The sequence below is a fragment of the Danio rerio genome, chromosome 1, assembly GCF_049306965.1.
Source record: "Danio rerio strain Tuebingen ecotype United States chromosome 1, GRCz12tu, whole genome shotgun sequence".
NCBI classification, from domain to species: Eukaryota; Metazoa; Chordata; class Actinopteri; order Cypriniformes; family Danionidae; genus Danio; species Danio rerio.
The window spans coordinates 15,270,392-15,284,680 of NC_133176.1; the positions used below are offsets into that span (position 1 = coordinate 15,270,392).

A 14,289-nucleotide genomic window follows, 5' to 3' on the forward strand; every position below is an offset into this window, starting at 1 on the left:
CATCGACCGCATTACTGCTGCCACTGCACCAATCCGCCTGTCAATCTCACGCTCCATCCTTTCGTCACTTGTAAACAATTATGATAATTACTGATATTTAAGATATTTCAAAATGTAATAAGTCCAATTTCTTCAGTTAAAATGTATCTCATTTGGGAAGGAATTGGGAAAGAAAATTTCGGCAGAAATGTGGCAATTTGGTTTGGGGGATATTAATAAACACTGTTTAATTCTAGACATTGTCTTATTCAGTTTAAAATAATCCATAGGTACCATTATTCAAAAAAAAAAAACTAAATAGAATCTTTCAAAATATTTCACCTCTTTGTGACAAATGTAATTCATCAAATGATGATTTATCTGCTTTATTTTTTGTTCTAAGATGCAGAATTTGTGGAATGAAATTTTTCAAGTGCTTTCCGAGGTGTTGAAGTTGCAATTACAACTGGATTCAATGCATTTCATTCTGAGATTCTCTGAACAAATGCATTTGTTGTCAAATACACAACATAAATTGTTCTCATGCTGTTTAACTACTGCCAAGAAGCTACTGCTATTGTTTTGGGGGAAAAAAAAGGAATCCCCTACATGTAAACTGTGGCTTGGAGAAATTACCATGTTACATGTAATGTATTGTGTATTTATATAGCACATTTATTGTGTATGGCTATAGACCCAAAGCGCTTTACAATCATGCGGGGGTTCTCTCCACACCACCACTAGTGTGCAGCATTCACTTGGATTATGCAACGGCAGCCACAGGACAATGGCGCCAGTACATCAGTGATAGAGCCAATTTAGTGGATGGGGATGATTGGGAGGCCATGATCGTAAGGGTCGATTGAGGGACTTTGGCCAGGAAACCGGGGTTACACCCCTACTCTTTACGAGCCATGGAATTCTTAATGACCACAGAAAGTCAGTTTAACCTCTCATCTGAAAGACGGCACCCACTGACAGTATAGTGTCTTCCTCACTTTTTACTGGGGCATTAGGACTCACATAGACCGCAGGTTAAGCGCCCCCTGCTGGCCTCTCTAACACCAATTCCAACAGTAACCTAGCTTTCCCTTGTGGTCTCCCATCCCGTTACTGACCAGGCTCAGCCCCGCTTAGCTTCAGAGAGTAACCAGTCTTGGGCTGCAGGGTGATATGTCTGTGGCACATTTGGAGGGAATTAGATACTATTTAAAAAGAAAACTTAAACAATTTGACAAAATCTGGAATCCTTTTATCTGTTACCTTGAAAAAACCTTGTGGAATAATACATCATTTCTGTAATGTTTTAATATTCTCTGTCATCATACTCTGTTGTTCAAACAGGTCTTTGTAACAAGTTGGCTGGTTATGTGGGTGATTTTTTTTATTTATTTATTATTATGGTTTTCATAAGCAGCACGGTGGCACAGTGGGTAGCACAATTGCCTTACAGCAAGAAGGTCGCTGGTTTGAGCCCTGTGTTTCTGTGTGAAGTTTGCATGTTCTCCTTGTGTTTGCGTGGGTTTCCTCCGGGTGCTCCGGTTTCCCCACAAGTCCAAACACATGCAGTATAGATGAAATGGGTGAGCTAAAATTGTCTGTAGTGTATGTGTGTGAACGAGTGTGCATGGATGTTTCCCAGTGCTGGGTTGCAGCTGGAAGGGCATCCGCTGAGTAAAACATATGCTGGATAAGTTGGCCGCTCATTCCATTGATTAATAAAGAGACTAAGCCAAAAAGAAAATTAATAAATGATTTATTTATTACTTTTTTTTGCTTTGCCTATGTTATATGCGAACAAAATATATAAACAGAGAATCCTTCTCTTTCTGAATCTGTGACTTCAATAAAACTTTTTTGACAAAAAAATGCATCTCATTGTATTTCATTATTTCTCATTATTTTTTATGAACATTTATAAATAATGTTTTCAACAGTGCATCAAATTCCTTTAAAAGCATGCATTTCTTTAAATCAAAAAGATCAGTAAATATATTTAGAATATTTAAAAACATTAATTTATCAATCCTTCCACAATCATATTGAGCCCCACAGTTATTGTTTTTTCACAACTGTTTTCTTTTTTCTGAGTACCAAAAAAAGGATCACGCTATCCAGGCAACTGAAGGAAAACAAGGTCTGCCAAGGCATGAATAAATTACAATTTAAAACAGATAAAAATAGAAATAGCTGTATTAAACTATGAGCGTTCATAATAAAACAGATTTTAATGCAGTCACAGAGAACATTACAGATTTTTGAAAATCTTGCCAACTCCAAACTTTGTAATGGTGTTGTTTTTAAAATAAAAATAAATAAATAAACAAATAAATAATAATAATAAGTTATTACAAAACAAAAAAAAAAACTCTTTTAATTAAAAATACATATGTAATTACTCGATATTTACAATTAAAGCTGCGGTCACACTGGACTTTTCTCCCCATAGACTTCTGTTCATACGCACACGAATGGGTCAGACCGGAAACGCAAGTTCGTGCGACAAGCGACAAGTGACTTCACTGTGTTGCAAAGTTCAAGCTTGGTGAACTCTGACCTGTGAAACTGCATCACTCGACTGTGTGAGAGCGAGACCAATCGAGTAAAAAAACATGACCTCTCTGGACAAAAATTTAAAATGTTTTTTTTTTTATGTCTAATCGTCTTGTTTAACCCTGCACATTTTCGCAGCGCCGTACTGCAGCATTTCACAAGCTCAAACTATAGTGTGACCACACCTTTACTCGTTTAAAACAATGGCAAAACAATCTTATTATTTAATTCATTCATTCATTCATTTTCCTTCGGCTTAGTCCCTTTGTTCATCGGGGGTCACCACAGCAGAATAAACCACCAAAAGCATATGTTTTACACAGCGAATGTCCTTCCAGCAGCAACCCAGTAGCGGGAAACATCCATACACTCTCATGCACACACATAAAACACGGGGGCATGCAAACTCCACACAGAAATGCCAACTGACCCAGCTGGGACTCGAACGAGTGAAGTGACAATGCTAAGCCACCATCAATGTTATTATATATATATATATATATTTATACATACATACATACACACACACCTCACTAAATTATCCTCTCACAAAAGTAATGATTGCTCTAACAGTAAAGAGGAAACCGAGATAAATCCACTGAGATTGGACAATCCACAACATGGCAATTACAAAATACAAAGTACAATCTGGCAATTATGAAAGACAAAGACATGTACTATACAGTACATGCTCACACACACATATTCATTCAGTGTATCCGGCATGGTAGAAGGTTAGATGAGAACAGTGACCTTCTTTTCTACTGAACAGAAATTCCATCCGGCTCAATTTGACAGGTGTAACAAACTCTTACACGAGAAAGAAAAATAAAGTGCACTTCACACAAAGATAGACTGAACCAAAGCAATTCAAAGATTAAATCCCTTATATACCACCATGTGCACTGACGATTTTGAAGAACGTTAGAAAAACAGCAGATATTGACTTCCACGGTACATTTTCTTTATACTATGGATGTCAATGACTACTAGTTTTGTGTTATATTTGTGTTATATACAAACAGATACTCATACAGATTTGGATCTACCTGAGGGTAAATTGACCTTTTTTTGGAGTGAAAAGTCCCTTTAATGTTATCTAAATGTCACTCGCATAAAAAGTGAATATATGCAAATAGTTTAATTGCTTGATTGGATATTCTGAGACAGATTTGTTTGCCATTTGTAGTTCATACCATTAAACTTGCATAAACATCTGATTCTTCTCAAGTGGTTTGTTCGGTTTCATCTGTCATTTCATTCAAGCAAATCGCATTGGTGTCAGTGAGGCAGCCTGATGTTCACAACTCTCAGAAGAAGACAGAATGAAATGTGTCTTCTCTGGTTTATCTAAATACTTTCTTCTTTGCTTAAATGGGTCAGAAGCTTTTGTTAAAACATCTGCCGAAAGCAGACTGTAACATTAGGCAGGGTTACACTGTCATGCTCCTGTCATGACAGTTACCAATATCCATTTCCCTTCTCCACTGTTCTGCCAAAGCAAGATTGTGTTAAAGGGAATACTGGTGTATTGTGTAATGTAGGGTATACTGCATCTTTTGATATTTCGCTTAGAATTTGGACTTTTCTGTTGGTAAACAAATGCAGAGAGTTTGCAGGACGAACTTGAAGTCAACAAAATGTTTCACATACATAATGTAGAACTCCTGAACTTGCATAATCATATTGGAATGACTGGGTTTTAGACATTTAATGTTGCAGTGTAAGGGTAAATGTGATAACTACTGATTGTATTGCTGTTTTTTACATAAATAATTACATATTGTTGTGAATTTGAGGAAGAGACAAAACCAGGAGGATTTTAAGGTATCTTCAAAGCATAATAAGAACTGGCAGTCGCTGTGGCGTTCATTGAAAAATCCCAGTACTACTGCAGCTAGCACTCTGCATTACAGATTTAGTACACAAATCTTGTTTTTTGGGCTGGAAATGAAAGCTTTAGCAATAGGTCTGCCAGGAAGACTGGTATGTCACGTCATCCATAATTATCTCGTCAACGACCAACCACACTACATATAAGCCCATCTGTTTCGCTGTACTCTGGTGTCGTTGCGGAAGTTTTTCTTCATCCTCCCCACCACCAACAACCCGGCCTTGTCTCCTCTCGGGGGTTGGCTTCGCCCTGCCCTCATCTTCAGGCAGGATCCGCTAGCTCATCCAGAGTTTTGCACTATAGATGGGGCTTATGCCAAAGGACTTTATAAAAGGACAATAATAAAATTACATTTATCCAAACAATTCACAATAAATGTTAAAACGTTTATCTGCCTCCTAAAAAGTCTTTCTTGTTGAACTGACAATAAGCATTTCTTTGGAGGCATGATACTGTATTTCACACCTAGGCAGTCAGATCTGATGTGCTTATAGCACTTATAATTTGCATTACATTGGATACTGATTCTGTCCCTTGCACACAGACCCTCAAACCTGTTCCCTCAGAATGAATCTTACAATGTAAAATCAGTTTAAATAATTACAGAAATTTGTAATCTTTTAATATATAAGATATATAAAGGTAATTAATATATTCTACTTGTGAGGCTATTTTAGCCAGAATGTATAATAATATGAAACAATAAAACATGTATGTTTCTTCAAGCATCATGTTACAACCGGTTTATGTTATATTTATAAAGTTGGCAGATTATTCCGCTGTGGCGATCCCGGTTTAATAAAGGGATTAAGCCGACAAGAAAATGAATGATAGAAAGAATGAATGAGTTTAAGTCAAAATTATCAACCCCCTTTGATTTTTTTTCTGTTTTAAATATTTGCCAAATGATGTTTAACAGAATAAGGACATTTTCTGATAATCTTTTCTGATGTCTGAAAATATTTTTTTTCTTCTGGAAAAAGTTTTATTTGTTTTATTTTGGCTAGATTAAAAGCAGCTTTAAATTAAAAAAAAAAAAAAAATTAGCATCAAAATTATTAGCCCCAACAAGCTATATATATTTTTTCCATAGTCTAAAAAACAAACCATCATTATACAGTAAATTACCTAATTACCCTTACAGACTCCAATGTGCAAACCTGCAAAAGTCGTATTGCAGGATGTCAATAGAACCATTTGGACACGACAAAGTTTACAGCTTTAACAAATAAATCGATTAGGTTTGATAATTGGGATTATATAGTTATACAATGAAGGTACTGTTATTTTACATTTGATAAATAATGTTGGACTCCACTGAAAACTATAGCGTTGTTTATTTAATTTATAACTTTGTTCTATTGCTTCCATATGTGCTTTAAATTATATTATTTTGTGTATTTTTGTATAATTTTGTTTATTTTATGCAGATACACCCCGCAACAAAATCATCACAATCAATGTAAATATGTGATTTTTCCAAATAGTCATCTTGTGTAATTATATACATATCACAATATATATAGCAGAAAAACAAAATAACACAATGTCATTTTTTTCCAATATCATGCAGCCTTAATATATGCAGTTAAACTCAGAATTATTGCCCCCCTGAATTATTTTTTCCCCAACTTCTGTTTAAGGGAGAGAAGATTTTTTTCAACACGTTTCTAAACATAATAGTTTTAATAGCTTATTTCTAATAGCTGATTTGTTTTATTTTTGTCATGATGACAGTACAAAATATTTTACTAGATTTTTTTCAAGACACTTTTATACAGCTTAAACGGACATTTAAAAGGCTTAACTAGGTTAATTAGGTTAACTAGGCAGGATAGGGTAATTAGGCAAGTTATTGTATAACGATGGTTTGTTCTGTAGACTATCGAAAAAATATAAAGCTGAAAGGGGCTGATATTATTGACCTTAAAATGTTTTTAAAAAAATCCAAACTGCATATATATATATATATATATGACAAAGTTTTGTTGAATATGCATATGCAAAAAGCAGTTCTCAAAATGTCATTACGCTTTAACTCTAATAAAGTGGGAGTCATCCAGTTAACAACTAGAAGAGAGATATAATCAGTTAATGTTGATTGGTTGGTTAAAGTTAATTGCTAATAATGGAAACAGAATATCATTCAAGTCAACTTGAATTTTAGCAAGCTATATTCAACACTGTGCTTTGGATATAAAGTATGCACCGGCAAGTATTGCCCGTATCGATATTTTATGCATACAACATTTGCATACTGTGCACGGCTTACCTTCGACATACTTCCTGTCAATAATCATAACCAGCATGCCATTCTGAATACACTTGGTCTTAATTTGGATGCAGGAAGTGACTGTGGAGCTCTTGATGGTATTACATTAATATGAAGTGTGCATACTGCAGCTTGTGGGAAACAGCCCAACAGGTAACTGTAGTCAATTTGGTAGGTAAACTATTAGCAGGCTCTTGTAGGTATTAGTCCGGTGGGTCCAAGCCTGTCTGTCAGCTGCAGTGCAATACTGTAATTAAGTGCCTGGATCTACAGAGCATGTAATCTCCTGCTTCGCACCAGTGATGCGTTGCACTCTGGGAGTTGTAGTCAGTGACAGGATTGATGGCTGCCATATGTAGTCCATTTATCACTGGGTTTGTTTGAATTCCCTTTAAAATGAGACAGGAACAGCCAAGGGTATGGACACAAACACACACAGCCTACAAAGCCTGCATTAAAGTGCACAGAAAGTGGAAGTGTGTGAGAGAGAGATGTTTACTGTAACACTACATCCCAAAAACACTACATCAAACATATTATTTAAGATTATTTTACTATGATTTATTTTATTTTACTCTTAAATTCCCTCCTAACAATATCTCACTCTATCCATCACATAAACTAAGACGAACAGATAGATTCAGACAGACAGACAAAGATAAACCGATGGATAAATGGATAGAATAGCAAAAGATGGATGAATAGAATTATAGAACGGATGGATGGATAGAATGATGGAATGGATGAATGGATAGAAAAACAAAACGATGGATGGATGGATGGATGGATGGATGGATGGATGGATGGATGGATGGATGGATGGATGGATGGATGGATGGATGGATGGATGGATGGCTGGATGGATGGATGGACAGACAAAACGATGAATAAACGAACGATAGTTGGATAGACAAAACAATAGATAGACAGTCAAACAGACAAACTAATAGATTTAATGAACAAAACAATGAACAAAACAAAGAACAAACAATAGATAAATAGAACAATAAACAGATAGATCAATAGATAGATCAATAGAATGATAGACTGGACATATGGACAGACAGACAGACAGACAGACAGACAGACAGACAGACAGACAGACAGACAGACAGACAGACAGATAGATAGATAGATAGATAGATAGATAGATAGATAGATAGCAGACATCCCAAATTTCCCGAAAGTTCCGGGATTCTACCGCAAAAGCATAGAAACTTCCAGATGCGGGTCCTTAAATATGTCAGGTACGTCGCGCCCAACCCTCCCCCACTGCTCTTCAGGTACGTCCCGGCCAACTCACCGACATCGCTCTTCATGTATGTGGCGCCCAACCCACCCCCACCGTTATTCAGGTACATTGCGCCCAACCCACCCCCACCGCTTTTGAGGTACGTCGTGCCCAACGCATCCCCACCGCTCTTCGGGTACATCGCGCCCTACCCACTCCCACCGCTCTTCAGGTACGTCGCACCCAACGCATCCCCACCGCTCTTCGGGTACATCGCGCCCAACCCACTCCCACCGCTCTTCAGGTATGTCGCACCCAACGCATCCCCACTGCTCTTCGGGTACATAGCGCCCAACCCACTCCTACCGCTCTTCGGGTACATCGCGCCCAACCCACTCCCACCGCTCTTCAGGTACCTCGCACCCAACGCACCCCCACCGCTCTTCAGGTACGTCGCACCCAACTCACCCCCATCGCTCTTCAGGTACGTCGCGCCCAACTCACCCCCCACCGCTCTTTAGGTACATCGCACCGAACTCACCCACACCACTTTTTAGGTACACCGAGCGCACATGCCCCCACCGCTCTTCAGATACTTCGATGCAAAACCCACTCGCCCACCCCCTTAAAGAGCCCACTTACCCGCAACCTCCCGCAAGTCATCTCTGTCTCACCCGGAAATGACTTTTCACAACTTGGGATGGATGGATGGATGGATGGATGGATGGATGGATGGATGGATGAATAGATAGATAGAACAACAGACAGAACCAAACATACAAAGATAGACTGAATGACAAAATGACAGACAGAGCAATAGTTAGAAAGGCAGACAGAAAGAAAAACTGAATGACAGCTAGACAGGCAGACAGACAGAACAACAAAGAATGACAGAAAAAAATGATACGTGACAGAAAAAAACCCTAAAAGGTAGAATGACAACCCACAGATAGAATGGACAGAACAGAGAATCCCAGACAGTAAAAGAAAACAGCAGAAAGATGGACTAACAGACAGTCAGACAGAACAATAGACAGGAAAAATAACAGAATAACAGAATAGCAAACGAACATGATGATGGCTAGACTAGAATGAAAAACAAACAGACATTGACAGAAAAAAAGGGAAACAAAGACTAAATGATGAACAATGATAGAAAGAACAACAACAAAGAAAAAATGTCTGAGAGAACAACAAACGATGTATTAGAAAAACTGACAGGCTCAAATAATGTTAGACAGAATGGCAGACAGACAGATAAAGAGAACAGACAGAATGCTCACAGAATGGAAAAAAGGGAGAAAAGCAGAACAACAAAGGATGATAAAATGGCATGCAGAAAGAGTGATAGAACAGCAGGCAAAACAGTGGACAGACATATACATAGATGACAGGAAAACAAAGAGCACATGTTATCACAAGATGGATGAATGAATGAATGAATGAATGAATGAATGAATGAATGAATGAATGAATGAAACAACTGGCAGAACAGACTGAATGACCATCGCTCTTACACTAAAAAAAAGAACAAGAACATGTTGGATATTGACACTGATTGTGAGGAATGCACTGACATATAGCCCGATTGAACTTTGTGCATGCTGAGTTCGAGCCCTGACTCACAAACCTTTGCCAATCCATTCCTCCCTCTCTCTCTCCAACTGCACTTCCTGTCTTAAATATTGTCCTTTTCTAATAAAGGAAAAAAGGATAAAAGAATTGTTGGATGTTGCGATGACTGATAGAAACACTGACATGAATTACAAACAGACAGGCATAATGAAAGACAGAATAAAAGACAGTTGGAATGACAAAGACAGAATGATAAATATAATGACAGACAGGTAGAAAAATAGACACCAATTTGGACAGGATGGAAGTAAGAATTACATACAGATAGACAGAATACCAGACAGAACAACAGACAGCTGGGACAACAAAGAGACAGAATGATGAATAGAACAACAGACAGGTAGAAAAACTGATAACAGAATGTTGGATAGGACGGAATAAAGATAGAGAGAATTACAAACAGACAGAAATAACAATAGACAGAAAGACAGACAGATAGACAGACATAATTATTACTAGAACGACCGACAGAGAGATTTACAAACAGAGCGGCATAATGATAGAACAACGGACAGACAAACAGATATAATATTGGACAGAATAGCAGAGAGATAGAGAGAATTACAAACAGACAGATGTAACAGACAGAGGGAGACGTGGTGGCACAGTGGGTAGCGCTGTAGCCTTACAGCAAAAAGGTTGCTGGTTTGAGCCTCGGCTGGGTCAGCTGCCATTTATGTGTGAAGTTGTTCTCACACATAAATGGCAGCTGATGTATGTTCTCCCTGTGATCACGTGGGTTTCCTCCGGGTGCTCCGGTTTCCCCCACAAGTCCAAAGACATGCGGTATAGGTGAATTGGGTAAGATAAAATTGTTTGTAGTGTATGTATGTGTGTGAATGGGTGTTTCCAAGTGATGGGTTGCGGCTGGAAGGGAATCCGCTGCACAAAACATATGCTGGATAAGTTGGCGGTTCATTCCGCTGTGGCGACCCCAGATTAATAAGGGGATTAAGCCGAAAAGAAAATGAATGAATGAACAGACAGAACAACAGACAGATGGAACAACAGACAATGTTAAATACAGTGAAAACAGAAAGAAAGACAGCCAGAAACTGACAAACATAATGATAGACAGAATAACAAACAGGTAGAAACGTTGGACTGGATGTCAGGGAGACAAAGAACTAATTGCAATCATACAGACATCATGATAGACAGAAAAACAGACAGATAGAAAGACAAACAGACATTGTTTGACAAGATGGCAGAGAGATAGACAGAATTACAGAATGATAAATGGAACGACAGACAGAAAGACAGACAGGTAGAAAAACTGACAGACAGAATCTTGGTAATGATGGCAGACAGACAGACAGACAGACAGACAGACAGACAGACAGAGAATAAAACAGAGAAGCAAAATATAACAGACAGATGGAATGACAAACAGACGATTATAATGATAGACAGAATAACAGATGGAATGATTAACAGAATGACAGACAGGTTGAAATACTGACAGACAGAATGTTGGACAGAATGTCAGGCAGACAGAGAGAGAATTACAATCAGACAGACAATGATAGACAGAACAGACAGATGACAAGACAAACAAAAAGACAGACAGGTCTGACAAACAGACAGAATGTTTGACAAGATGGCAGAGAGACAGACAGAATTACAAACAAACAGATATAAAGAGTGACAGAAAAAACAAAAGACAGACAGGTAGAAATGCTGACAGAGAGAATGTTGGAAGGGATGGCAGACAGACAGAGAGAATACAAACTGACAAACAAAATGATGGAAAGAACAATAGACAGATGGGAAAACAACCAGAGAGTATGATAAATAACACATCAGACAGAAAGACAGGCAGAAAAACGTGGTGGCCAGAAAAAATTACAAAGACATAATGATAGACAGAACAACAGACAAATGGAAAGACAAACAGACAGAATGATAGACAGGAAGAAAAACTGACAGACAGAATCTTGGTAATGATGGCAGACAGACAGACAGACAGACAGACAAACAGACAGACAGACAGACAGACAGACAGACAGACAGACAGACAGACAGACAGACAGAGAATAAAACTGACAAGCAATATGATAAGATAGATGGAATGACAAACAGACGATTATAACAATAGACAGAATAATAGACAGATAAAATGATTAATAAATTGACAGACAGGTTAAAAAACAGACAGTGTTGACAGAGTGTTGGACCGAATGTCAGACAGACAGACAGACAGACAGACAGACAGACAGACAGACAGACAGACAGACAGAGAGAATTACAAACAGACCAACAGAACATTAGACAGAACAACAGACAGATGGAATAGAATGACAGACAGGTAGAAAAACTGACAGACAGAAAGAATGTTAGACATGTGGCGGCCAGAGAGAATTACAAACAGACAGACATAATGATAGACAGAACAACAGACAGATGAAACGAAAAACAGACAGAGCGATGAATAAAATGACAGACAGCATGTTGAACAGGAAGGCAGACAGACAACGGCAGACAGTAAAAATTAACAAATACAAGTAGAACGAAAGCTGACAAACAGTAGGTCCAGTGGTTCAGCGGAGTGGAGGAAAGTTTGTAAAGAAGTTGACGCTACTCATAGGTGGCCTTGTGTGTTTCTAATTTGAGTGTGGGTGTGTGTTTTTCGGGGATTCTGCTGGTGTTTATCTGTGCAGTTGCTGTACGTGGGGGTTCTGTAACGATTTGCCCACACACTGAGAAAGAATTGCCTTGTTATAGCCGACTGACCACTAACCACAAACACACACACACACAACACAGGAGACTCTCTTTCGCTCGGACACAAACAAACTCTCAAATCACAAACTCAATTGTTCTTACTCTTATATTGCAGAGAAATGGCCACAGACATGTATCTGCTTTTACCCTTTGCCTGTCTTCCTCTCTCTTCTGTCTCTCTCTCTCTCATGCACACCCAGAGCAAAAGGCTGTGAACAACACCCAGACCGTTCTCTAAAGCCGCTGCATACGAAACCTCTCCGATAAGGGAGGGTGTCTTCTTTCAAAACAGCTTTTAGCACTCATTTCTTGGAAGTGCCTCTCTTGCTTTCCTTCTGCCTCTCTCTCGCTCGCTCATTTGCTGCAGTGTTGCACGTATCAAGAGCTCCTCCTGCTGGCTCGGTTTTTCATCTCGCTTCCTTGTTAACCGGATTCAAATGACTTATGAATTGGTCTTCAATTATTTATCGACTAATTTCCATGATGTTTACATGGAGTTTATTAAGGGAAGCTGCCCTAACACAGCCTTGTCAGAATCCATCACTTCCCGTTTAACAGTCTATCATTAGTTCATCCGCGCAGTTGACTGACATAAATGATGTTTGCTTAGGATTTGTGGATCTGATTAGGTACCCGATCTTAAAACACACAGCATTGTGTAAGAGGCTTCAATTCTGCTCCTCCTCGTCCTCGGAAAAAACCTCCGGTGGTTTTAGACTCCAGAATTTCCAAGTGTGCAGATATGAAAGGGACTCTGATAACAGCACGTTATTCATGTTTCTGAATAGATGTATTATGGCAGCGAGAGAGAAAAGGACTGTTGGTGCGACTGTGTAGTCGGCCGCCTCTTTCCTCTCTAGACTGTTAATCCTATTTGGTGTGTGCAGTGAAAATGGCTGTCAATAGTTTAAGCTGATAAGCGAGAGAGGCAAAGGGTTTAACCACAGACCTCCAAACAGAGTCTGGTCTCCACAGAGCAGGGATAGAGTACTTTCATTCCTCCCTCTCTCTCCGAATCATTCCAGCATTGCAAAGAAGCTCAGAAAATCAGTTTTTTGTAAGTCATTTTATTCACTTCTCCCTTAACGCTCATACACGGACTCCCTAAGATGAACGTATCGCTTTTGATAAGGTCAAACTGCATGCCGAACAGTTCTTAAAAACAGAAACAGTGCGTACATACTCCATCTCAAGAGTTAATCCCGGAGGTTAAAGAGATCTGGGTCAGGAGAAAGCCCTGGACTGTTAAATAACCAACGCTGACAGAATATGAAATGAATAACGCTGCAATAAAACGCTCCGGTTGCAAGAGTTCACCTTTCTGATGATGGACAGCGTGGCATTAGCATTTCATGTAGCGCTTGATGTAACTTATATGTTAAAGGCTTTGAGAAGCCACATGTGGAGGGTCTGGGTTACGGTGTGTAAGCTAATGCTACTTTGCTCTGCTGTCAGGATAGATGATATCTGTTCGAGGCACGTTTCAATCCTCTGGATGTTCTGCGGAGTACTGAACACAATTGTGCAGTGGCTTGAGTTGGAAAGCATTGATCTTGAATCTGACCCCTGCTGGAGGACATGGCTTGAATTTCCATTCGAGAAAATGGGAAGACTAAGACGTTGAGATATGGGGGTACTTTATACTGTTAGGCACTTTGATAGGTTGAGAGAATGGTGGGGGAAGGCTATTTTTGATGTCTTTTACTTGGAAAAGGTTAACAGGACATGAATCACTCCACATATATGTATTAACGTACACTTACTGTGGGGTCAGTAAGATTGTTTTTTGCAAGAAAGGGCATGTTAAATTGACCAGAAGTGACAAAAATATTATTACCAAAATGTCTGTATTATTTATCAAAGAATAATGAAATAATGTAGAGTGGTTTGCACTAAAATGTTAATACAGCAGTCCTTCGTTATTTGCGGGAGTTACGTTTTAAAAATAACCCGCAATAGGCAAAATACGTGAAGTAGTCAGCTTTAATTTTCACAATTATT

General features: G+C 38.7%; 1 protein-coding gene across 46 annotated transcripts in view; it reads right to left on the reverse strand.

Annotated features, from left to right (window-relative positions):
* LOC137489979 (uncharacterized) overlaps window positions 1-14,289 on the reverse strand; it is a 656,302-nt gene that overhangs the window by 599,328 nt on the left and 42,685 nt on the right. For 2 of the 46 annotated variants that reach the window (XR_012405539.1, XR_012405524.1), the window contains exon 1: window positions 12,391-12,578. The exons of 42 other annotated variants lie outside the window; for them this stretch is intronic. The gene's annotated coding sequence lies outside the window, so the exon portion shown is untranslated. Of the gene's footprint in view, window positions 1-12,390; window positions 12,579-14,289 lie in introns of those variants that run through there. 2 more of the 46 variants (XR_012405531.1, XR_012405532.1) reach the window with 2 other exon arrangements.